We start from the raw sequence: 24,866 nt of genomic DNA on the forward strand, positions 1-24,866 counted from the left end.
ATTCTTTGGATTAACGTAAAACCATGTATTACTCCCCAACCCATCCAGTCAAGCTCCACATTTCATAACTGCTGTACCCTACAAATATTACAGAGACCCGTCCTCCTGCTCGACACAATCTAATGGCAAATTATTTCCCCATAGGGGTTGTCTTCCGCTTGCACACCAAATTAGATTCTCTCTTCTACCCCCAAAATATTTTTTAAAAACTATTTAAACGCAACCGTTGTGGGATACTGGAATTGGCTGCCCGGAGGCAGTCGTTGCTCATCGGTGGAGTCCCTGGAACAAAAGCACCCTGTCCTGCTAGATCCACAGGGACTGGAAGAGTACAGTATTCTCCCATGGGCATCTTCTGCCCCAATAATTCAGTATATTCATTCATGAACCAACAGGTTTAAATCACTTTCATTGCATGGTCACCCCATCTTCTACCCCTTGCATCCCATCCTCCCAGATCGCTTAATTGCCCACTTCCACTCAGTGAGCACTTGCCTTCACCTGCCCCAACATGGCCTCTCAGAGTCCCTTCAGGGAGTCTTTTACCAGACGGGAAACGTGGCGGCCCTTTTCTCTCAGACACATCACATGGCCTAGTCCCTGTTAATCTAGATCTCCTTGTTTTTTTCCCATCTTTCCCATCTTTGTATCCAGCCCCAGGTAGTTTATCGAAAAATGAGAGAAAAGTGCTTTAACATTTATGATCACATAGAGCTTGGCAGGAAAATGAAGCACATACTTTAGACCAATGTCTCCTAACCATCATATATTTTGGTGGTGCTGGACCTGTTGTGCAGTCCATAAATGTCCTTATCAGACATCAGCCCTTCATATTGTGCAGCATTACCCTTTCTAGCGTTTGAAAGATGGAATCTCTATCTCATAGTTCGAAAATCAAGCAATTATCACCGAAGGAATATCAAGGAGCTTCAAGAGTCCCTTGGATTTAAGTGATTCTAAGATCAATTTTTCAAGAAAGAGGTCAACTGAGGGCCGCTCCTCCCTCTGAGTAAACCCCACGAAGCAGAGATTATTTTGTCTAGATCGCCCTTCAGCATCCTCCACTATAGCCACCAATATTCTTGTAGGTTCAGCAGTTTGTCAAGACTTTCCTCGGGTCGGGTGGGAGTCTCCTAGGGACTTCAGGGTTGATTAACATCGCATCCTGCTTTTCCACCTTCTCCACTGGGTCATAGTGATCGTTGCTTTTCAGTTTTTTAACATGGCGGCATTGGTCACCATGACAGCATAGAGATTCTTTGCTCATTGTGTTCTTCTGTACCTTGTACTTGGTCACAGTTCTGCTTGATTTAAAATGGCCTCTGCCTTTCTATTATTTCTCTTTTATTAGTTGCTGAATTCCGAATCCAAGATGGCTGTCATTCACTTTCAGGTTGATCATCTTTCACTTCCAGGTTATAAAGGGTTCTGCCAATATATGAGCGGACCTGATAGTTTGATTATTGACTCTAGCATTTAAAAAACATTCCCTGTTATAGTTGCCACAAAAATTTCAGTGGTTTTGGCACACTAATCCAGAATAGAGGTTGAAACATGGGTATCGGTGCCTAAATATCCTGGAATTGCCACACAGGAGGATAGGCCCGAAACTGCACTGTGTCCAGAACAGCTCCGATGAGGGGGATCGTCTTTGAGGGAGGCCGGTGGTACTTTGGCACACTGATAGTGAACCCCATCGAGTGGAGGTGGTTCGCCATAGTCTAGAGGTGGGAGACGACTGCCTGGAGTGAATCTGCCTTCAACAGCTATTCAACTGAAACCCCTGACCTCCTCAGATGAGCTTCACCCAACACCATCACTTTTGTGAACACCCAAGTGGTGCTGGTAAGGTCGAAGGGGAGTACGGCAAACTGAAAGTGCTCTTGGCCCACAGTGAAGCGCAGGTAAATTATGTGGCAGTCAGTACCGTGATGTGGAAATGTGCGTCTTGAAAGTTCAGTGCTACCATCCAGTCTCCCAGGTCCAGGGCAGACAGGACTTGCATGAGCGTGAACATTTAGAATTTCTCCTTTTTCAGGAAGAAGTTGATAATGTGCAGGTCTAGTAAAGGACAGTCTTCCATCCTTCTTGGGTACCATAAAATAGCGGGAATAGCAACCACAAACTACTTCTGATGCTGACAGAGCAAGGAGAGGTTGTCTTCTGTCTGCCTGTCATAAGTGGGTGGCATGGGTGAAGGGGTGGACACAAAGGGGAGGGATTAACCCCTTTGGACGAGCTGCAAAACCCAACGGTCAGATGATGGTTGGTAATGACGTATCCTGCCCGCACTGGATGCTGTTGATGGTCTTGATGGTCGAATGCAAACCACAGGGAGAGAGAAATCTGTTTATTTAGACCATGGTCTTTAAACTTCAAGTTCATATAAAATATAAAACATTATAATCCAATCGATAACAAATAATACGTAATGATCTCTAAAATCACACAGTTACTTTTCTAAGCTGCTCTACTTATACATTTCTAGTAAAACCATAACTACCATTGGCCCATATATCTCAGTATTTCCAATTTTAAAAATCAGTTAAAATGTTAAAAACATCTAAACTTGGTAGAATAATCATTACAATCTTTAAAAAGCCCCGTACATACATCAATATTATTTTACAAAAGTTAAGACCATTTGAACTAGACGTACATCGGTCTTTCACATTGTCTCCTGCAAAAGTAGGTAATAAATGAGTCACAATACTTTCTTGAGTTTTTCCCTGGCCAAACGGTTTATACCTCTCAGATAATTCCCTAGTGCAATTGCAGTATCCAATTTTTCTATTTTTATCAGTAGTGTTGCAGCTTGCCCTCGTGAATGTATGCCATATTTTATAAATAATGTCCGTAGGAACTGTTTTCTTACTCCTAAACTTGTAAGGCAATCCAACAATGTTTGCAAGATATAACACTTCGTCTCCAGTCCACACTTACATAGACCATCAGGATATAGCATTTCTGCCTTTAATCTCCCCTCCAGTAGCCAAGGGTTAATTCCAATTCGGATTTTCAAAATTTCCCACCTCAATCCGTAGTTCGGCAGGGTTTCTAAGTATGGATGCCATGCATCATTTTCCCATGCTTCTAACATACATTGGACCGACTTTTTCTTTCTCAAGTATTCTATGTCCTGGTTTCTTGATAGCTCCCTTCCTTGTGCTCTTAGTACACCTTTGGTGAAAGAAATTTCTACAGGGTTCTGATTAACTCTCACCTTTAAACTACCGGTTACCTCCTTTATTTTCCTTTTTGCCTCAGATGCCCATTTTAATTTGCTATGCCGGATTTCATTACTGCACCAAAGGGACACCTTCTGGGTTTCCTCTTTTAATTGTAGTTTCCAGAACCTTGCCACTGCCATTTTAGCCTGAATGTTCCATGCTATTGTTCCTGTCTCTAATCTAATTGCCTGTATCATCGCTGACTTCGGCAAGGACAGAAGCATTTTCAACACCTTACCTTCCTCCCGATCCCAACCCACTTTGCCGCTGAAGTGGAGAACTTCCACCCCATACAATACTTGGGGAGGGATCATTGCTTCATAAGCCTTTACCATGGGTGTATGCGACCGGTCCCCACAATAACTAGTGGAGAAGTGTGGCTCACTGGTTAGAGGAGGCAGACCTGGAAGCAGAGGTCAGCCCGGGACCAGGGTTCAATTCCCGGCTTGGCGGGGTCTTGAGTCCTAAAATGTCCATGGACTCGACAATTCTCACTCCGGTGCCTACTCGATTCACGGGTTCACACTCTGGGCAATAGCTTGCTTAATCTCCACAACGGCCCCTCGCGGCGGGATGCCTGGCTTTCACCTTGCGGATAACCTGCCGGGGTTATCTCACAGGGGAATACCAGGACGGGTTCCCTAAGCAAGCGCTTAGAAACCGCTTGGTGATTTGCGCTATATAAATTCCTGTACATTTACATAATTTCTATTGAATTTTTTCAACCCGCAAATAGAGGATGATGCTTTTGCCATTTGAGCTTCAATATGCACGTCCAATTTTAAGGAGCTTTCAAACCAAATGCCTAGGTATTTATATTCCTTTACAGTTTCCAATTTTGTTTTGCCTAGGTACCAGCTAAAACTTTTAGACCTTTTACCGAAACACAGAATCTTCGTTTTATCCATATTTACTACTAAAAGTTTGGCCTTACAGTAGTCACTAAAAACATTTAGTTTTCTCTGTAGCCCTAGCTCTGTTTGGTCAATTATTACTAGGTAATCCGCGTATAGCAGGCTTGCTACCTTCCTGCCACTCATTCTTGGCCTAGCACTTCTTTCGACTTCCAGTGCTGCTGGCAGATCTGCTAAAAAAATCGAAAAGAGGAGTGGGGCCAGGACACAGCCCTGTCTTAGCCCGTTTGCTATGTCTATTTTCCTTGTCAGTGCCCCTTGAGTATCTTTAATTACTTTAGCCCAGTTCTCTCTGTGCAATTCTTTTAGGATTGCTAGTAGTCCCACTGGGATTTCATATTTCGTCAGGCACTCCGATAGCTTCCCGCGGTCCACCAAATCAAAGGCTGCCCGGAAGTCGACGAAACAACAGAACATGTTCCCGTTTGTTCCGTCGACTTCCGGGCAAGTGCCCAGAGGGCATAACAGTGGTCCACCGTGGAGTGCCCTTCTTTAAATCCCCCCTGTTCTACCAGGACAATTAGGTTCCCTTCTACCTAAGTCTTTTGTTTGGCCAGCACTATCTTAGTAAATATCTTCTCCCCAATATCTAACAGGTTAATTAACCTGTAGTTGTTTGGGGTGTGCTTATCACCTTTCTTATGCATGGGCCTTATTATTGCCCTTTCCAATCATCAGGGAACCGTCCAGTGTCTAAAATTACTCGGAACATATTAGCAAAAAATTCCACCCACCAGTCTGTTTGAGTTTTAATTATCAGTGCCGGGAGGTTATCTGGGCCTGCTGCCCTTGTTAATTTCAGGCCCTTTATCGCTTTTTTAACTATAGAGGTAGTGAAGTCCAGTTTTATATCGGCTACCAGACCGCCCCAATCTGTGTGCTGATTCTCCTCCCGGCTACTCCCAGGGCTATATAAGTCCTGTAGGTATTCTTCTCAGGCTGCTTACTCCACTACACAGTTCATTCGAGCTGGCTGATGGTCTGCTGCTGAATGAACTAGTTTCCAGAACTGTCGTAAGTTCTTTGCCTCGATGGCCTCTAATAACTTTTGCCAACAACTTTCTTTGAATTCCCTTTTTGTCCTCCTGATTAACATATTATATTTTCTTTTTAGGGATGCTAATGCATTTCCACTGCCCTGCCCACCTTTTAGCAGTTTACGGCGTGCCATTCTCCTCACTTCTCTTTTCTTTTCCCGGCATTCCCTTGTGAACCAACCTCCTTGTTTCTCCACCTTTAAACTGTTTCCTTTAGAGTTTTTTGGGCGCGTTCTCAATCCTTCACTGAGGATTTGGACTACCTCCTCAATTTTCCCTACGTACCCATCTAGGTCCTGGCCATTTTCTGCATCCAGATTTAAATTCTGTTGTAGTTGCACTAGTTTGGCCATATATTCTTCTGTTAACCTAGTTGTACGTCGCTTAGGATAATCCATCCTTTGTTCCATAACTTGGGTACCAGGTTCCAATTGTACATCTGGGAACTCCAGGACTACAATATTATGGTCGCTTCCTTCTCTATTGAGGATCCTAAACCCTGTTATTAGTTGGAAACTCCAGGGGGACAAAAATACGTAGTCAATTGGACAATTTTGAGTGCCCACTTTAAAAGTTTTTTTTGCTGGACAGTCTGAGGGGGATCTTCCATTTAGACAGAATAGATTTTTTTGTTCCCAAAAAGTTTCCCAACTGGGTATCCTTAGCACTTGTTATGCAATCTGGAAAAATAGCTTGCGGTATCTCATAGGCCTCTAGTAATTCTTGAAACCAGCAGTCTACATTTTTGGGATGCATTTTATGATTAAAATCGCCCATTAACATGATCACATCCATACCATACTTTTCACAGATCGTATCTATGTCTTCTGTAAATAACCCCATTTCCGCAGCATATTCCTCTACAGTATCCCATTGCATATATACATGGGGTTTGGAGGCTGCAGCTTTAATGAGGGGACTGGCCCGACTTACGGCTACCTGTCTGTGGGAACTGCGTCCCCGGCCTTCAAAATATTGAGAACCTTGCTGGCTGTCATGGCTGGGAGGCTAGAGAGCAGTGGAAATCCCCTTCTGTGGCCATGAAAGGGGCAGAAGGCGCACTGGGATCTGGGGAGGTGTCCAGCCAATGTTATCCACTAGATCCTCATATTAGGTATCCTTAGGATCTTCTAAGGGCTAGTAACCAGAAAGGTCAGCAGACCCTCCCTATTATCACCCAATCCAGGCCTATCATAGTAATAAGGCACTGTCTCTGACATGGGGATTCTGCCCCTGTCGGACCTTAAACCAGTGTCGGATGATGCTTGTTCGGCTCCATGTGGCAGTCCGGAATGATGATGTAGGCAGCTATCGCCACCACTGGGCATTGGTGACAGCAAAGGCGTTGGCACCGGAGCAGACATCGCGGAAGTTCAAGGTACTGCTCTGGATCCGTTACTGGAACCCTGGGGCCCAACTGGCGCACAGGGGTAAGCTCACCAGTGGAAAACCATTAGGGGCCCCTCCTCAAATTCGGGGCCTGAGGCAGTCCAGAGGGGTCAAACCACCCAAAGATGAGGTGCATGGCCTCATAAAATTATTTTAGCTGGGCAGGGGTTGCTCCGGCTTCTGGAAACTCAGGGTGGTGCGGAGGCACCCAAGGTACAGGCTCCACCACATAGCTAGGCCACAAATGCCGGAGGCCTACGACTCGCCCGAAGACGTACACTGTGAGGTCGTACACCTCTTTGACTACTTTTCTTTCTTGTGGGACTTACCTGATTTTCCTTTTTTTTGTGCCTTAAATTATACCAGAGAAGTCCTCTACTACTCCCATACGGAACTACTGCATGGTTCATTTTTATCCCTGGCTTTCCAGTATTCCAATATTTTATTAAAATACCAGTGTATGTAGGATGTCACAATTTCCTTTTTTTTTTATATTTTATTAAAAGTTTTTTGCGTGTTACAGCACAGCCATGATCAGATTTCCGTTAATTACAGTACATTCTTAATCATATTACTAACGTATACAGAGAGCATACCTTGATCATAATTAGGGAAAACAACAATCACCTAGAAGAGAGAAGGAAGAGCAGAGAGCAGAAACGCAAGAGAAGAAAGAGAGTGGGTGGGGGGCGAGTAAAAAAAAACATTTATGAACATTCATGGCAACGCCCTACCGGGAGTTTTTTACATATTCTTTCCATTTCTGAATAGGCTCCCATATTCGTCTCCCTAACAATCTCCCCCTTTTGCCTTTTTTTGCATATATTTCCTTTTCTAGGTTGAATGTAGCAAGTAGGCAAGCCAACCACTGATGTAGAGTTGGTGGAGCTCTTTCCAACCAAGCCCTTGCTATACACATCCGCAAAACAGCCGTAGCCATAAATAAAAAATAAGTGTCAGGCGTCTGCTCTGAGTCCCCACTGACCCCCAGAATAATCCATGCCGGAGTAAGTGTAATCTTAATTCTCGGGGACCTCAGTAGGAAGTTTTCCATGTCACCTCGGAGTGTGTAGATCTGGGGACAGTCAGCGAATATATGCACAATATCTGCTTCCAAGGAGTCGCACCGCGGGCAAGTAATCCCCATGGTTCCCCCCCATTGGGCTATCCTTGCCGGTGTATGATATAAAGATTATATTGTCCTATAGTGTTGAACCTGCTACCCAGCCGAGCACAGCGTGGTCTGTCCTAAATCGAGCGATTCCTGGAAACATTTCTGCTCTATCCCCAGCTTGTCTGCCCATTTAACACTATATTTCCCCAGATCGTCCGCCTTTGCGTTTGAGAGCTCTGAATAAAATTTACGAATGGAGCAATCTGCCCCCCTCTCTATAGCCTCGAGAATTTTATTCTTTTTTAAAAATTTATTTTTTATTTGCATTTTATTGTATATGAACATAACAAGCATGTCAGCATTGATCAACACACCCCACCCTTCCGCCCCACACCCTCCATGATTCATCATTAAAAACAAGTCACTCTCCTCCACCCTAGCTAGCCCCGCCATTTTCGTCCCAGACCCTCTCCTAGTACATTATACTGTCTGGCAATACCCTCCCTCCTGTCCCCTGTGTGATGCTGTTGTGTCCCTGCAAGCTCAGAGTCCTCAATCCAAACCATGATATCTACGCCATTTGCCCCATACTGTACCAAACTTTTTAGGGCATCCCTGTGCCTTGTACGTGACCCTTTCAGCTGCCATATATAGGTCCATCCCTCTCCTCCATTCCTCCAGCTGTGGCAAAGTGGCTACCCCCATCTCCTTGCCACATCTCTCTTGGCAACCACCAAAGCCAGTGCTAGAAAAATCAACAGTGGGTGGGTCAGGTCTACCTCATTAGTCATGCCTAATAAGACCAGTTTGGGCTCTAGCGGCAGAGTGGTCTCCAGTACCTCCCCCAGTTCCCTCTCGAGAATTTTATTCGTGGAGAACCCTGCCGAGCCCCCCTGTTTATTCCAAAAGAAACTCCGAACCTGCAAGTATTTAAAAAAGGTCCTTCTATCGATCCCATAGGTCGCCTGCAGCTCAGTAAATTGGAGGATCCCATCAGTCCCAATAATATCTCCCAACTTCAGAATTCCCCTCCTTCCCCAATTAGCCATTAATGTATCGCCAAATATTTCTCCTGGGAGGGATTCATTCCTAAACATACGTTTATAATAAGTTAACCTGCCTAATCCGAATTTTTTACAAAATGCTGTCCAAATTTTACCAACCGCCTGAAGCGTTTTAAATCTTGTTCTTTTGTAGTAGCTATGATCGGCACATTTAAGAAGGCAGTTCTCCGCTTCCTCACCCAAAAGTACCGCATATACCTCTGTAGAGCCAACCTTTATTCTTGTGTTCCCTGCTGGTCCTCCTACCAATCCCTGCATGTACTGAAGTGCCGCCGCCCAATAATACATCTTAAAATCCGGAATCGCCCAGCCCCCCCCATCCCTAGGAAGAGTCATATACCGCAGTGCTCTTCTTGTCTTGCCTTGAGCCCATATAGACCTATTGAGTATTTGTTCTAGTGACACAAACCATTTAGCCTAAAAAAAGAGTGGAATTGTCCTGAATAGGTACAAAAATGTAGGCAAGAAGATCATTTTACTCACATTTGCGCGTCCTACAAGTGACAAATGTAGATTATGCATTCTGTCGAGATCGCGCTTGGTTTTAGCAATCATAGGCTCGACGTTCCTTTCCACTACTTTGTCAAGATCTGCCCATATTTTGAACCCAAGGTAGACAGCTGAGTCAGTCACCCTCTCATCCTCACACACTGCCCTGCTGTTCTTAATTATCTGGGTTTTGGCCCTGTTGAGGGCGTAGCCTGAAACCTGCCTGAAGGCCTGGGCTTCCCTCTTGACCTCTGCCACCGCACTGGCTGGAGTTGGGGTTACAATTGCGACGTCGTCAGCATATACGAATGTTTTAAAACCTCGCCCTTTCATTTTTAATGCTACAATCCGGTCTCTTAATTCCAGTCTACGTAGCAGTGGGTCGATATAGAGGGCAAAAAGGAGTGGCGAGCACGGACACCCTTGGCGAGTCCCAGGTTTAATCGAGAAGGGTGCTGTATATCCTCTATTGATTCTAAGCCGGGCTGTAGGACCCCTATATAGTGCTTGAAAGGCTTCTATAAATCCCTCTCGTATGCCGTTCCACCTCATAATTGCCCAGAGATAGTCCCAGGAGACCCTATTGAATGCCTTCTCCGCATCTAAGAGTAAGACCGCCATAGGGTCCCCTGAGACCTCCGCTGCATCAAAGAGAGTGATAACCTGTCTTATGTGATGCGCCGCATCCTTTCCTGGTATAAAACCGTGCTGGGTGGGGCTTACCAATCCCTCTATAACTCTGGCTAACCTTGAAGCTAGTATCTTGGAGTAGATTTTGGCGTCTGCATTCATGAGGGTTATGGGCCTATAGGATCCTGGCTGTAGCGATGGTTTATCCTTTTTTAATATTATCACTATCTCTGCCCCTGCCCAAGAGTTCAGTGCATCGTCCCCCGTTTGTGCCTGCAGCATTATATCCCTCATATCCTCACCTAAGCTTGCTTGAAAGACTTTATAGAATTCTAGGGGCAGTTTGTCGGGACCCATAGCCTTGCCTGAGGGAAGATTCTTCAATGCCACTAACAGTTCTTCAGAAGATATAGGGAGCTCCAGTGCTGCCTTCTCATCCTCATAGAGGACATTAGCTGATATATCTCTGAGGTAACCCTCAATCACGCTTTCATACCTTGATTGATCTTCTTTATATAGCTCAGCATAAAATACCCAAAAAACCTCCCGAATCCCACTAGAATCTGTTTTAATAGCACCACTGTTTTCCGAAATATCCCTTATTTCTCCTGCTGCAGCATTGTGTCTCGTGCGTATCGCCAGTGTGTGTCCCACCCTCTCGCTTAACTCATGACATAACTCTTTTCTCAACAAATAACTAGTTGCTGCCTTCTTAGCGATGTTCGCAACTGCCTCTGCTCTAGCAGCTAAGATTTTTAAGAGTATTTGTTCTAGGGATATCCCTTACTCTATTGCTAGTATTAATTCCTCTTCTGCTGCTGCTACCGCCTTAAAAAGTTCTTTCACTATTATACCTTCCTGTTTTTGCTTGTGTAGACTATAGCTCAAGGTCTCACCTCTTCTACCCTCCTTGAATGTATCCCATACCATCCCTGGGGAAGCACTCCCCCTATTAATATCCCAAAAGGCATCAATCCAACTACTCATATGCTCTATATATTGATCGTCTTTTAATAATGCTCTATCAAACGACCATGAGCTCTCCCTACTAACTGACCTGTCCAGCTTGAGGGTGATAACCAGTGGATTATGGTCAGAGATAATCCGAGGAAGTTTCTCTATCTGAATTCTTCCCATTAAAGAGTTAAAAGCTAAGAAATAATCTAGCCTTACGCAGATCTTGTGAGGTGTTGAATAGTATGTGCTTCCAGTGCCTATAGGATTCGAGCTTGCCCAGACATCTACTAGAGAGTTATGTTGGGCCATGTTAACAATTGCACCACATGTCCTTTTCTTACAGTCCGTCTAAACCTGCCCTCCCTCGATCCCTAGCCCAGTCAAACCATTAACATCAAAGTCTCCACAACAGATTATTGGTTTCGGCCACAGAGCTAGTTCTGTATCCAAAATTTCAAAGATGCCAGGATCATCATCTGTTGACCCATATACAGGGGCTACAGTGAATACCTCTACATGCATTATACACTCGAGAATAACCCACCTACCCCATTGATCTTCCAATTTCCTAATTACTTTAATATCGCCTCTTTTAGCTAATACCGCAACCCCCTAGACTTAGTGCCTTGTCTGGTATGCGCCAGCAGTGAAAAACCTAGCTGCTACAACAGATAGCCCCTCGTCCCTTCGATATGGGTCTCCTGTAGACATACCAGGTCTAGTCGTAGTGCCTTTAACATACTAGCGACTTGCTGCCTTTTGACTTGATCGTTGAGACCACAGACATTGATTGATGCAATTCGAGCACTCATTTAAAATACATCAAATGAAAAACCATATTCTTCCGCAAAAAGTTTGAAAAGTTTTGAACACTGTGTTAGTCTGTACTGTGCTGTGCTGTATGTGCTCCCCTGTGTGCCCCCCTCCCTATCCTGCCCCTCTTGGAACCCCCCCTCAGAGACCACCCTCCCTCCCTTACTTGCAAATAGGTCAGTCATGACCTATGTGTGGCCACTAAGCCCACAGCTGTCGCAGCCTCCTCCCCTCCGATGCCATGATGTGCCCTGTGCCTAATCCTTGTCCATGCCGTGTGTCCCTCGCCTCAAACCCTGCCAATTAATCCAATAATCAGATTTGAACGTTTGTTCGTGATTTGTCAATGATTTTCGGCACCCAAGTAGTACCAAAGCAATATCCTCCTCGGATAACCATGTCTCCTATCTCATACCATTTCCTGCGCTTATGTCACTCATACCCTCAATGCCCCACCCCCCTAACCTTTCAGCTCCTCCAGATACTGTTGCGCTTTCACCTCAGATAAAAACATTTTGACCTGGCCCCTCATGATCACTTTCAGCCTAGCAGGGTAAAACAGATATGCCTCAGACCCAAGACCCTGGAATGGAGCTATCAACTGCCTTAGCCTCCATCTCCTCTCCACGGTAGCATGGCAGAAGTCTGGACGGGCAAAAAACGTGATTTGGTTAAATGAGCGCTTTGCGTCCCGCTTTGCCTTATCCATAACCTCCTGCCTCAAGAGGAAGTTGCCCACATACACCAAAATTGCCCTTGGTTGATCTGCCTCCGATGTGCCATTGTCTCTCCTTGGGTCAGAGGGTATCGGTGTGCTCTCTGCACATCGGTTTCCCAATTCCAAGAGGTCAGCTCGGGAAACGCTCCCTTAAATAAATTGATCACAAATGTTCTAGTATCCTGCCCCTCAACACCTTTAGCCACCCCTAGGAGTCTTATATTGTTCCGCCTCTGCCGATTTTCAAAATCCTCCAGCTTCCACTGAACATCGTCAGTCACCTTCTCCTGGGCCAGTTTGAAAGTCTGCCATTTATTCACGTCGTCCTCAAGCCTTCCAGTCCTTTCCCCGACATGAGTCACTCTGTAAGCCAAATCTTCATACAGTTTATTCATCTTTCTGAGGGAGGTTTGGATTTTTGTCATTGCTTGCTTAGCCCTGCGGCTCTCCACCCTTTCTTCTCCTTGCATCTGTTTTAAAGTAGCAAACAGCAAATCTAATGAGACAGCCTGTGGTTGGGTCTTAGAACGGGGATCGGCTTGACCTTCTTGCTTTCTCTCATTGTCGCCATCTTGATAGAACTGTGATGTGGCTGAATAATCCCAGACTAACTTTCTGGCAGTGCTAGCAGGGTTCTCTACAGCCCTTGTTTTGGATCTTCTTTTTTGTTGTGTGTTTTTTGGGGCAGCAGATGTGCTTGCTGAGCCTGAGTCAGACTCCTCCAACGAACTTCCCCCACTTGTAAAAACGTACTCTGAGTCCTCATTTAACAAAAAAAAGCAATCTCCATCTGGTGAGCCTGGCCCCCTCTTTCTCGCAGTGGCTCAGTCAAGTCAGGCAGCATTAATTCACTTTGCAAAGCACTCACAGTTCCTTCCGCCCCCCCACCCCTCGAAAACAGCTAGCGAAGGCAAGATGGCTGATGACCCTCCGTAGCGCACAGTCGCAGGTCTCCCTTCTCCCCTCCTGTAGCTACATGATGGCCTAGGAGAAATGTTTTGGCCCCACGCAGTTCGGGATTTCGGCGTTTTTGCGAAGCTACAGGACGGCGCTAGAATACGGTGGTTGTCTCACTCGGAAGCTCTTCTTCTGTCAGTAGCCTGGCACGGCTTATCAAGAGTTGCAGCATTCAGATCGAGCAGCGGTAGAATGGCACCGCGGGGGCCGAAACCGGCAAAGGACTCCAAGCAGCTGAAAGGTCCTGCGGGCCCCATGGATGATGCAAAGGATTGCCAGAAGGGGACCTCAACCCTGCAGACAAGCAGTACTGGGCTCCGCTCCACTGGGGGAGCTAAACGACCCCCCGCAGCATTGGGGAAGAAAGCGACAGACTCCCAAGCAGGCAGTAGCGGTGAGAAGCCAAACAGTAAAATGACAGCTAAAAAAGGTGTTGGCGATCGTCCACAGAAAGCTCTCGCTCAGAACGACGCAAAAGAACCCCCTAAACACAGACACCCAACCCTTCGTCGACCTACCCTAGACAAAGCCTTCTCGCTCAAAGCACAGGAGCCGGCATCAGCAACTAAAACCCCGGAGGACGCTGAGAATGTGAGGAATTCGGAAGGAAGCGGCGCCCGAGCCTGCAGCGAGGACGCCGAGCAGTCTGTTCCCGGGCAATGCCGCGATACGCTGACGCAGCCACAGTCGCGGCCCAGGGAAGCAGCCAGGAGCGCCGATGTGAATCCCAGGAGCTCCTCGAGCGCTACTGCAGGGAGGCCGGGAGAACGGCATGAGGAGCATCTTAGAGAGCACTCTGACAACACAGAGGTCTGCCCAGCGTTGGTGCTGGGACTTACCTGATTTTCCTGATGACTTGGAGTGGGACGACAATCGGTGGGTTTGACTAACAAACGATCTCAGGACCTTCTTCGCGACTGAGATCTGGAGCGTGATGGGTACGAGCGGTGAGGAGCTATAGAGACTGGTCACTCAGCGCCTTTGAATGCATGGCGTGGCAATCCTTGCAATTCTTGTTATTATGATGGTGCTCCAAACACCAAAGGCAAACCAAATGCGTATCCGCACTGACATCTCTAGGTGCATTCCTTGAAACATGCCTTTTTGGTGGATGTCCTCGCTCCACGAGACAAAGTATTGAAAAACTATCTGACAAAAGGTAAGTCAAAAAGTGACTGGGCTAGCTCTTTCCAGGTCTGTGCTGACTGGCATGGAAGGAATAGAACTGACTCAGTGCGCTGAGGTGGTTCCTATATAGGCACCATGCTTGTCATTTCTGGCATGGATGATGCCAAAGGCAACACACAGAGACAACAAAACCACCTCACTGGCTCAGGGGTACTGCTCATCAAATGTTTCTGGATCCAGTCTGCGAAATATTCTAAGGTAAGGTGCCTAGAAGTCTTTGTTAAATATGAGAACATTCTTAGTAGGTCTCACATCTGGTGAGACTTTACTTTCTAAATTGGCTGACTTGTATTATGAGTGGATCTTTGCAGTCTGAGATTACCCCTTGAATCCTCACTTGGGCTGAGTTATTTGGTGATGGACCTAGTTTTTGGATATTGGTTTACTGGTGATCCTCCTGGGATACAAGGTTTTACAATACTAATGCAATCTTCTGTCGTTAGGAGGTTGAAGATTTGTAATTGTGGTTGAACTCCTGTTCTGTTATTTGGTGCGTTTGTCACAATTAGTTTTTCTCTCCGGGTATATTGAACAAAATGGTGAACCTCAACCTGAATCCAGAAGGTGAGGTACAGAGGCTGACTGTTTGTCTTCTCTCTCAATTCTTTACCTCCATTTACCACTGGGGAGGGCACAGTGATGAACCATCTTTTGCTGTTCACCTACTTGACCTCACAGGAAGGAGGTTGGCGGAATTTCATTTTCACCTGTCTTGAGTACCACTGACAGAGTTCACAGGCTGTCAGGGATAGCAAACAGGTTATAAGGGGAAAAATTGGTAGAATGGCACAAGAAAAGGCAGGCTTTGGAGGGTGGGCAGGTTGTTGGCAGAAGTGCCAGACTGGGGAGAGTCAGAAAGTATAAGAGCTTGGAGAATGAACAGGTGGGGCTAAAAGGAGTTAGGATGAAGTGATAACAGTCTGCCTTTTAGAGTTCATGGGGACAGTGAGTGCTCAATTAGGAAATTGGGGAAGAGGGCAAGGTAAAAAAAGGCCTGTATAGAGTACAGGCTGTAGGCAAACAGAAGGTTGGTGAGAGTGAGGAGACTGTAGGATGCAGGTGAGAGAGGATAGAATCTGGGGGAGAGTACACAGAGTGAGGGGAAAAGTATCAGACAGGGGGATAGTGGGTAAAGTATTGGAAGACCTAGAAGAGCAGCTTGGTTGAGGTGAAGAGAGAGTAGACTAAGGTTAGAGAGAGATGTCAGGCTCAGGGTGAGTAGACAGGCTGAGAGGTGAGCATGCAGGCTGAGGGACAAAGCAGAGTGGACAACTAGGAGAGCAAGTAGAAGGAGAACGAACATGTGGGAGACTGTAAGCTTGGGGAGAATGAGCATGATGGGGGTGAGGGAAAGCATACTTTAGGAGGAGAGATGTACAGGCCAGGGGAGAGTAGACAGGAAGTGGGGAGAAGTGGCAGACTAGTGGGGAGTGGGAAGGAGTGGGTGAAGTGGCAATCTGTGGGGAAAGGGGGTCGGCTACTGAGACAACAAGTAGGGTAGTGGGAAACCAGATAGGTGGGAGTGAGTGGGAAGAGTGAGAATAGTCCTTGGGAGAGCTTTCTGGCTAGTGGTGAATAGGAAAGTGGGGCGGGAAACCAGGTATTGGGGAAAAGAGCAAGCAGGCTGGGGTGAATGGGCTGGCTGTGGTTAAAAATGGCAGACCAAGGAGAGTGGGCAGAGTGTTAGAAAAGCTGGAAGAGCTGATAGGCCTGGGATGAACTGGGTAGGCTGAGGAGACTGCAAGATGGCTGGTAAAGCAGGCAGACTGAGTTAACAACAGGCAGAAGACAGAACTGAGAGGGAGGGGGCAGAATGAGAAAAGACCGGCAACCTATCTGCTCCCTTTCCGGTCAAGGTCGGAGTCCCTCAAGGATCAATCCTGTCCCCTACTCTCTTCAACCTTTACCTTGAACCACTTGCCGAAGTACTACGCACAGCAAATATCTCCTACCATATGTATGCTGACAACACTCAGCTCTACATCAAAGCCACTTCTCTCGAGGAGATTCTCTCCCTGAATGAGGCCCTGAAATCAACCGTCCATTGGCTCACCTCCAATCAACTTAAACTCAATGCTAAGAAAACAGAATTTCTCCTAATTTCCCCTCCAAAAACCAATCCCGAGATGCAGATACAGATCAAGGCTATCACAGCCTTAGATTGCCCACCGACCATCGTGGACTCTGCAAAATCTCTGGGAACAACCCTTGACTGCAGTTTGAACATGCGAGACCACATCAACTCGATGGCCAAATCAGCCAGATTCCACTTGAGCTACCTTAGGAAACTGAAACCCTTCCTCTACACTGCCGACCTAAAAAGTGCAGTCCATGCACTAGTAATCTCCAGACTGGAGTATGGCTGTTTTACTCTCTCAGGTTTACCCACGATCTCCCTGGCACCCTTAAAAGCCTGCCTTAATGCTGCCGCCAGACTTCTTACAAGCTCAAAAAAATTCGACCATATCTCTCCACACCTGAAAGCTTTTAACTGGCTTCCCCTCAAGGCCAGAATACAACTCAAGCTGGCTTGCATCAAACTCCCCTGCTTATCTCACACAGAAACTTGTGATATCCAGCAGAATCAGAAACTTCCAATCCGCCAGAGACCTCTTACTCCAACCTGCACGGTTCCGGAAAAAAACAACTTTCAATCGAGCTTTTTCTGGCGCCGCTCCAAGAATATGGAACTCTCTCCCGCCCGCCATCAGAAGAATCCCTTCTCTGGCACGTTTCAAAAAGGAGGCCAAAACCTTCCTTATGGGTAAATTCCTCTTTTAAATGCTGCCTCCTACCAACACAGAGACCCTGACCAACTACCAACTAGCGCCTCCCTTCGGAGTACCGAGCTACCTCGTCATGAAACCTGGGGCCTTATCATGAGTAACTTAAATATGAACTGTACATACGTGTTCTCTACCCTTAATGTGATTCCTTGCCTATTGTACACTGCTATGACTCCCTGTAAAGCGCTCTGATACCCTAACGGGTCAAGTTTGCGCTCTATAAAACAATAAAATAAAACAAATAAAAAAATAGAGTGGGCAGGCTGTGGGTTGACCTGGAAGGCTGGGACAGAACAGAGGCTTTGTGGAAGAGAAGGCAAGCTATTTGGGAGGTCACTTAAGCGGGGAAGAGAACAGAAAAAAGGAGAGTGGCACTCTATAGTGGACAGAAAATAAAAAGAGCTGCAAAAGTAGGCAGGCTTAAGGGGGGAATGGATAAATTAAGGGGAGAGCAAAGAGGTTTGAGTAGAAGGTAGGCCACAAGGACAGTATATCGTTTGTGTACCGCCTTCTTTTGAGCCCCTAGGCGGGTATAAAAGGACCATGTGACTTCCATCCAGGGTGCTACTTCATGCATTGCCTAAGGGTACTGTGTGACTGTAGTTCCACCTCATGAGGTCTTAATAAACGTGTCTTTTCTATTCCAGTTTCCGTGCCAACTTCAGTTCTATAGTTTGAGGGCCTTAAGCAGCATAATTAGTCCTTGCTGAGACTCGATACCACAAATTGACGCCCAACGTGGGACTCATCGGCGACTCGGATGCCCGAAGTATTGGTCGAACCGAAGGATTGGAAACTCGCTTTGGACGTGATCACTTCCGGAGGAGACCCGAGTCTTGGCATCTACGGCGTTTTTCCTTTCTTACGATCTGACCATCTAGGTGGTGCCGGTCCTCGACTGAGATTTCTTCTGTTGATTCGCCGTGCAGAGACCATTTGGTCGATTTGAGAACTTGGCAGTTGGAATCTGGACACTAACAGGATTGGTAAGAGATGCTTAATACAGCCCTTGCTGTGAATGTAATGCCTTGGATTGGTAAGGTCGTTTAGTAGCACTTACTGTGGCTCTTCGTATGCGTTACCTAACATTTGACTTTTGTTTGAAAAACCATATATAAATTGCAATTTATATAGGCAGGTAATGAGGAGATTTTTCTTTGTTTTAAATTTGTTTGAATGGCGCAATGTACGTAGATACTTTAAGCGCTACTTTGATTATAATATTGCATATTTTGCAGTATTTTTTGCATGCCTGTTTTCAGCGCACTTCGTAGGATGTGCTGCTTTTGTAGTGGTACCAGTTTGAAACTCGATGAAGCACAACCAGCTCCCCCAGAAGGGACGCCTAATAGGGATATGTATATTAAGTATGGTCTTTCTTCCATAATGTACAGTACGTTATGGAATAAATACACTAAAAAGGATCCTGAGTTGCGTTGGCCTTTGTATGGGTCATTTGATTTACAAAAGATTCAGTATGTGGAGCAGTGTATGTTTCAGCGAAAGTGTAGACAATATATGTTTGATTGTGTACGAATGTGGGAGAAAGTGGTGCGTGAGCGAATGAAGCGCGAGCAAGCCTTAATTGAAAAAGAACAACGTAAAACCATTCACGCGAAAGTCTTAGAGTTAAAAGCCAAGGAAAGGAAAGAATTAAAAGAAAGAGTGGAAAGGGAGCGCAATTTACAGGTAACTGGCCAATATGCTGTTAGGCAACCCCTTTATCCTATCCTTAACAAGCAACATGATGATTTCTTTTTATTAGATCGTTCTCCACCTCCGTATGTTTTCCCTTCTGCTCCTGATAAACCCGATAAGGAATCTCCTGAAGATTGGGATAAAACGTGAGACACTTGTTCCGTGATTCCCACTGCACGCTCTGCTGAGCTTAGATCTGCTGCTCGCAAAGCCGCCCTTAATACTGCCTCTGCCCCTGACCTCTTAGAGGACATGAAACATTGGTCAGAGAAGGAGCAAGTATATTTTACAGAAGCATTTGCTGGAGAAGTTATTGAACGGTATAGGAAATATTCAGGGAAATTTGAGCCTGTCGATGTAGCACAGGATTGCAAGAACATGCGTGATGGTCTTTTTCTCTTTCCCCAGGTAGCTGACTCAATTAGGCGTTTGGTTTAAATACGTGCTGAGGCTGCTCTATTACGGCTGGAGAAAAAGGCAGCGGACGCAGCTGTACATACATCTCAGACCGGCACGGTTGAAGCCTCTATCTTCGGATCAGATAAGACTATGATAGTTCATGCGAAACCTATGCGAGAAGCCGCACCTTTGTATATTCCTCCTAAGGGCGAAGGGACAGATGATGATAAATCCTCTGCTGATTCAAAGGGTTATTTTGTTTATAATTGGTGTTATACTCCTTGGAATAGAACGGATGATATGTCTCTGCATTGCCTGATCTGCGCAAAAATCCAGCAGCTTTTTATGAGGAAGTTGAGGGTGCTATTAGCTCTTGTACTATGACACTGCCTGATATTAATTTGTTTTTTGGATTGATCTTACCCCCTGATATGTGGAGAACTATTCGTAAAGTTGATGATAATGTAACTTTCGGGGCATTATGGAAAGATATAGAATTAGCAGATTCAGGAAGGGAACCCGCACAGAAACCATGTCGGCTAATTCTAGATCTTCCAGCAGCTATATTAGTTAAATTAAAAACGATTATTCCCTCTAAAAAGATAGATTGGACTATATTGGACTATAGTAAACAGAAGGTAGATGAGTCAGTGTCAGATTTCCTTACGCGTTTTGAGGAAGCATTTCATGATTTCAGTGGCCAGTCATTAACGGATGACACAGGCAGACATCTGTTTGTTGATAAATATGTCGCCAACTTGTTGCTAGAAATAGCCAGTCGCTTAATGGCCAGTGAGAGCTCGTGGACTATCTCTTCTCCGGTTTCTCTTTTAACTATGGCTCAGTATTACGAACGCCAGGAGCTAGAAGCAAAGGGTAATGAGGATAAAAAGACAAAAAAATTGAAAACGAAAGTTATGATGGCTCAAGCTTATGGTCCTCCTTCTAGAGGCAATGATAGAGGTAGACGCAGATCTTATGGTTCGTCTTTCACTCGTTCTAATCTGTCAGTTGACCAGTGTGCGTATTTCAAACAGTTCGGAGATTGGCTTTCTGATTGTCCGGTATTACGTGCCCAGCAAATTCAACGCGGCCGAGGACAAATGAGAAATCACTCGGGATACTCAGGCCCTAGAGAGAGCATGAATGATCGCGCTAGGTTTGACTCTAATGAACGAAAACAGAATGGGTTTAACACTTTTGATAGGCGAAACCAATACCAAATATTTAATTGAGCGCCATCTGATTTTCAAGATTCTGCTTATGCATAGGATTGCCTAGGATGGGGTAAGGAATCAATTGAAGTTCCAGTAGATCAGAGGGGTCCCTATATTACAGCACATGTTTTGGGTTCTACTGATCTGTTTCTGTTTGATACAAGAGCTACTCGTAGCGCCTTGTCTAAACAATTGGTTCCAAGGGCTCCCCTGTCTGGCTCAACCATTACATCGATAGAGTTCGATGGAACCCCCTCCCTTAGCCCATTGTCACAACCATGTGCATTCCATGTTGACAGGTTTACTGCTCCATGCCCGTTTTTTGCTTTCACCGAACACGCCAGACAATATTGTGGGTCTTGATATGCTTAAGTATTTCAGAGCTACAATACGCTGTTCCCCTGAAGGAGTGCGTGTTATCCTGAATGAGAATTACCCTGTGCCCGAAAGATCTTGTCTTGTTAAAGAGGATACTGCATTAGCTTCACTCCCGAGTGTTTTGTGGGCTACTTCGGACACTGATGTAGGGCAGATGATTATTCCACCAGTGCGCATTAGTGTCAAGGAGGGCGTTTTATTACCACGTTTGTCTCATTATAAAATTTTGCAAGAAGGTGAAGAAGCACTAATACATATTGTTCGTGATTTGATTGAAGTTGGGGTTGTGGAGGAAGTCCCTTACAATGTTTGCAATAGTCCGATTCTTCCTATTTTTAAAAAAGAAACTGATACTAGGACTAATAGATTTATTATTGATTTACGGGAAGTGAATAAGATTGTAGTACCACAATATCCTGTGGTTTCTGATATAACAACACTACTTACTTTGGTTCCTCCCACAGTGACCACATTCTCTGTGATAGACTTGAAGAATGATTTCTTTTCGATCCCTATTCATCCTGATAGCCGATAATTGTTAGGTTTCACTTTGAATATTCGATCGTATGGATTTTGCAGAATTCCTCAAGGCTATACAGAGAGTCCAAGTATTTACAGTCAAGCATTGAAAAGACAGCTTGATTCTTTTGCTTTGCCGAAAGGAGTGGCTCTTATACAATATGTCGATGACATCCTGTTGGCAGCCGATACGCCTGAATTGTGTGAAGAAAGTACTTTGTCTTTGCTTTCTTTTCTTGTTACGCATCATCATAAAGTGTCACGAAAGAAATTGCAATATTGTAGACCCAAGGTGACCTACTTAGGACACCTTCTGTCTAAGGAGGGTCGTGCACTGACACCAGATCGCATGCAAGCAATTTTAGACACACCAGTACCTTCCACTTAGAAAGATGTTCGTGCTTTTATTGGTTTGACTTCATTCTGTAGGCAGTGGATATTAGGATTTTCACACATTGTCAAGCCCTTGTTAGCACTTTTGACTAAAGACACTCGCATGCCCTTCCATCGACAGCTGAATGTGAAAATGCTTTTCAACAGTTGCGTCAAGCTCTTTGTTCTGCACCAGTGTTAGGTACTCGAGATTATACGAAGGCTTTTATACTCTATGTGCGCGAGAAAGATGGGTGTACAGTGTCAGTTCTAGTACAGACACACGGCGATAAGCAGCATCCCTGTGCGTACTTTTCAGCGGTCCTTGGTCCTGTTGCTCAAGGATTGCCCGGGTGCTTTCGTTCAGTTGCTGCAACAGCTGTGTCCATACGTCAGAGTGAAGGAATAGTTTTGTCACATAAACTGTTAGTATTAGTACCCCATGCAGTAGATGCTCTTTTAAATCAGACTAGGACACAACACTTAACGAGTGCCCGCTTGACAGGATATGAATTGATATTACTAACGCCTCATATTACCTTGAGGAGGTGTGCTACATTAAATCCAGCCACTTTGTTGCCATACCCTGCGGCTCAGTCTCAATCAAAGGAGCCTCATGATTGAATCTTCCTTACTGAGGAACAGACAAAGGGTTGCATTGATTTACAAGACAGGCCCCTTCCAGATGTAGATGGGGAACTGTGGGTTGATGGGTCCTGTTTGAAGTTACCAGATGGCACGACCTCAGCCGCATATCTAGTCACCATACTTGAGGCAGTAGTGGAGACTGCTCACATATCACAGAAGTCGGCTCAAGCAGCTGAACTAATAGCATTGACACGAGCGTGTGAGCTTAGCACTGACTTACGTATGAATATTTATACTGACAGCCGCTATGCTTTCGGAGTGGCCCACGATTTTGGCTTACTCTGGAAGGAAAGAGGTTTTCTAACATCACACAGGATGCAGATAATGCATGGAGAATTGGTACACAACCTTTTAACTGTGCTAACATATCCAAAAGAGATAGCGATTGTGAAGTGTAGCGCACTCAAGAAAGTGACTGATAAAATAGGACAGGGTAATGCTTTTGCTGATCGTATAGCTCGTGAGACTGCGATGCAACGAAGCACCACTTCCATGTATGTAGTAAAATCTCAAGCTGAGCGATGGCATGATGCTAGAGAGGAAGTACTAGATGTACAGAGATCTGCCTCGAAAGCAGAACTTGAGCAATGGTCCAAGGAAGGAGTATTGGACGATGAGGGTTGCTGGCGTAGCAAAGACATGGATAAGTGGAAATTACCTGCAGCCTATTTACAACCTATGGTTCAAATGGCACATGGGCTTGCACATGTTGGAGCTCTGGCAATAACGAAATTGCTTACACGAGTTTGGGAGCATCCTGAGATTGCCAGCACTTCTAAGAGAGTAGTACAGTCTTGTTTGATCTGTTTACAGTATAATTCTGGTAAAGGGACACAAACTCCTACAGGAGGGTTTGCTACACGACTGTACCTTTTTGAAGTCTTATAGATGGATTATATCCAACTTGAATGCTGCAACAAACTAAAGTATGTCCTAGTGGTGGTTTGTGCCTTCAGTAAATGGATAGAGGCATACCCTGCGAAGAATAATACAGCACTAACTACAGCTAAGGTGCTTCTAAAGGAGTACTTCCCGAGAAACGGTGTTTGTAAACTTTTGTGGAGTGACAACGGACCCCATTTTATTAGGCAAGTTGTTGGGTATGTCCTGAAAGGATTAGGGATCAAACATAAATTTCATGCAATCTTTCATCCACAATCAGCAGGATTGGTGGAAAGGTACAATGCTACTCTGAAGCTTAAGTTAGCAAAAATTGTGGTTTCCACGTCTTTGAAGTGGCCGGATGCCGTACCTCTGGCATTGTTGTCCATAAGATTGGTGCCACATTCACGATCTGGGCTCATGCCTTACGAGGTGGTATTTGGAAGACCAATGAATATTTAGGGACTTCCTAAGCCACGTCCAATACATGATGTACCTTGTGTCTTGATGAATGACTATTTGGCACAATTAACAGACAGTTTACTTTCTATTCATTAACAGGTCCGAGAAGCTCTTCCTGACAAATCTACAGGTGAGGCTCATGATCTCCGGCCTGGGGACCAGGTTATGGTCTGAGTCTTTGAGAGGCCGAACAGTCTGGAGCCGAGGTGGCTACGTCTGGAACAATTGCTCTTGGCCACGAGGACAGTAGTTCGGGTGACGAACCGAAAAAGGTGGCTACACGGCACCCACTGTCGAAGAGTGTCACCTGCCTTGGTGGAAACTGCTGTACTGATCGAACATCGAGATATTCTGGATAAGGAGAAAAACCCAGCCATCTCACCTGACGAATCTGAGGAGGTCTTCCCGGACCACACAATTTCTGGAACATCGATATCAACTGAGACCAAGGAAAATCTGTTTTGTCAAAGAAGACTGGTTGAGCTACCGCCCTGGGTAGTAAAACGGAATTCCAATATGGCAAGGGGGGATCAGCCCTGCCTAGTGTAGTGACACCCATCTTGACCTGCGGTGAAGAAATCAACGGCTGCCCAAGGGATAAGAGCTCCAATGAATGCTTAAATAAGTTTTGTAGAAAGTTTGTTTTTTACTGTTGCTAAAATGAGTAACAGAAGATTCATTTGTGCTGTAGGGTTTGTTGTTGCAGCGTGGTTTGTGGAGAAGGTGGCCCCTGTTCGACAACTTTTGCTTGCCACTACTCCAGCTCCAATTGAACATTTTCATTTTACTCTTCCCTATCATGAACAAAAACATCGACAATCCTATTTGAATAACACTTTTATTCAGATGTTACATCATACGCACAATGCTACAAATACTACCAACTGTTGAGTGTGTGGGATACCTGCCCACCAGAAAAAGGGAGGAACACCTTTCATTCCTCTTCCCTTCTCTCACAATGGTTCTTGTCAAGCTTGGTATGTGCTTTTGTTTGCATCTAGAAAA

The sequence above is a fragment of the Lissotriton helveticus genome, chromosome 9 (genome assembly GCF_964261635.1).
Source record: "Lissotriton helveticus chromosome 9, aLisHel1.1, whole genome shotgun sequence".
Lineage (NCBI taxonomy): Eukaryota > Metazoa > Chordata > Amphibia > Caudata > Salamandridae > Lissotriton > Lissotriton helveticus.